The sequence below is a fragment of the Meleagris gallopavo genome, chromosome Z (genome assembly GCF_000146605.3).
Source record: "Meleagris gallopavo isolate NT-WF06-2002-E0010 breed Aviagen turkey brand Nicholas breeding stock chromosome Z, Turkey_5.1, whole genome shotgun sequence".
Classification (NCBI taxonomy): Eukaryota; Metazoa; Chordata; class Aves; order Galliformes; family Phasianidae; genus Meleagris; species Meleagris gallopavo.
This window is the reverse complement of record NC_015041.2, coordinates 59,565,007-59,567,519: the sequence shown is the minus strand read 5'-3', so window position 1 is coordinate 59,567,519 and position 2,513 is coordinate 59,565,007. Positions and strand designations below refer to the sequence as shown.

General features: G+C 37.2%; 1 long non-coding RNA gene across 1 annotated transcript; it reads right to left on the bottom strand.

Moving 5' to 3' along the window:
* Positions 1-1,336: 1,336 nt before the first annotated feature.
* On the bottom strand, positions 1,337-2,507 carry LOC116217552. The gene is made up of 2 exons (XR_004162236.1): positions 2,377-2,507; positions 1,337-1,872 (listed from the first exon to the last, which is right to left on the bottom strand). It is a non-coding gene; the product is annotated as an uncharacterized LOC116217552 (long non-coding RNA).
* Between the last annotated feature and the right edge of the window lie 6 nt (positions 2,508-2,513).

Genomic DNA, 2,513 nt, shown 5'->3' with positions numbered 1-2,513 from the left:
TCTATCTGTGGTATCTGTCAGTTCAGCAAATTGTCTATGTTTTTTTTTAAGGTTTGTGAAACTGTCCCAGTGGGTGCTTGAGGGTGCTCTGCTCTGGCAGACAAAGTCAAAATACTCAGTGCCAAAAAGGGAGGTTTACAGCTTTCCACAGCTGCTTAGTAATGAGAGTACAGAGAAAATGGAAACCAACCCATTTGAGGGGAATGCGTAGCAGTGGAGTAAGTCTGCAAAACAGGAATTTCTAGTGAGATGCAGAAAGTTTTGTCTTTTATCCCTCAAACCACGAAGTGATTAGATATTGGAACAGATTGCCTGAAGAGATTGTACAATCTGTCTTCTGAAATGTTCGTAACTTGACAGGCTTGTGAAAAATTTGCCTTATTTGGCTTGGTTTTGACCTTGTGCTGAGGCTAGAAGACTTCCAGAAATGCCTATCAACTTAAATTATTCTATAACTGTGACATAATGGAAATTTGTACTCACAACTCGTAATTATCTCCCTGTATAACAAAGAATGCTTGCTTGGTATAAGCAACAGCAAACATTAACACAATGTGAACTAAAACAAGTCTTAGGAGCAGGAAAAGTTGTGACTTCATATTTATTTTTATTGTTTTTACTTATTAAGAGTTTCTACGGGACACTTCTCAAGTCAGCTGAAGAAACAGAAAAACTCCATGGGAGATTTACTCTAGTGGCACACAATTTAATATCTTTCATCAGAACCAAGTCCTGAAAGAAAAAGGAATAATTATCTCTTCTATTAAAACAACAGCATTATAGCACAATTTTCAAAGAAACCCCAAACCATTAAAATTACAACATTTGTCTACTGAAAAGGTTTTGTTCCATTGCACAAAAAAAAAGTGTTGCAGTACCAAAATAGAACATTTTCTTCTCTGTATCTACTGTAACATGTCTTCAATTCTTACAAGATTCAACAGTGAAAAAAAAAAAAGGAAAGAAAAAACAGGAATCTTTCTGAATTTATCATATCACAAACTTGTGCTTTATTATCATGCATTAATTAAAATCAACTCCATTCTAAATTCCTAAAATACTCTTTTCATAAAGCAATGAAGCTACATTATGTGTTTATCTTGGCAGAATATCTACTCACGTTAGTATCTGATAAAAAAAATTTTGTATAATGCACATTATGGTGTAATAAAACAAAATATGTGCCAAAATAAAGTTTCTTTTCCTTCCTCTAACACATGCTATATTCATTTCAGCATACTAACTAGATGTTAAGTAGCTGCAATATTTTCTCCTTAAGACAGAGCGCTGTCATTAAAAGAGTACATTTTATCATGACATCAAACAAAGTACCCAAACTTTTAGGGCATATGAGATTATAAAGGTATTACAAGAACACTTAAGTAAGGATGAAGTTATCTCTCCTGCACATGTCATATGCAAATAACAAAATACATGTTTATCTTTATGGTGGAAAGCCTCTCATGCTGTTGTTTGAAATATGGATTTGTCATCTGGAGTGCAGTAAGTCTCACATTTGGAACAGACACTGCTTCTTTATTTCAGGACTGCGCAAGCCTGGGTGCTCAGTGGTTTCCACAGATTAAGCACAAGCAGGAAATTATCCGCAAAATATTTATACACAAAAGTTACAAAACCAGTAGTTTTCCAGTCTGTTCTCCTCATGATGACTTATTAGAAATTTTCATACATTTTTAACACCACTGACTCCGTGCATGCTCAGGGGAACCCCTCTGGGCAGGGGTCCTTCTGACCTATGGGCATTGGTTTCAGTATTGTAATAAAGACAGTTCAACTCAGGATTCATGGATCTTCGGTTTTCTTGCCAAGCTGGCCATCTCCCCAAAGCATACTACTGTCTCTGGGAAGTCCCTGTATAAGGACAGAAAGTACTTATTTCTCTGATGCGTAATAAAACTCAGCTTGTTTGGAATGAGCCTTCAGCAATACCAGAACTAACTGTTCCTTATTTGCATTTTTTTTTCTCCCTCTAGGTAGGATTTTCAGATCACCAAGTAAGTGCAGTAGTAAGTGTGAAAGCACAGTTGCATAATCAGTCAAATTTTTCGTGATACTTCGAAATAGTTTCTCTCAGTGTGGTGGTCAGATGTCATCAGCTGACAGGACGTGGTTCAGCACTCCCTGATTACAGGAGTGCCAGAAACAGTACCGTCAAAATAATGCTTTAAACAGACACAATGACAAAGCTAATCTACTTCCTGAAGTGATGCAAAGAGGTTTTCCTTTAAAACAGATCCGTAAGGGAGATTATTTCAAATGATTAAAAAAACGCCCGAATAGGTAACTCAATAAATTATTTGACTACTGCAGCTCCCTCGACCTCATTAGTAATATTAAAGCCCATCAGCAACATACCAATCAACTTTTACAGCGTAACACCAGCCTCAATGAAACGCCCGGACCTAAAGAACACAGCCTAAGGCGAACACTGAAACTCCCAATTATACCCACCGCACCACCCTCAGGGGGCGGGGATCCGCCATTTTTGTGCT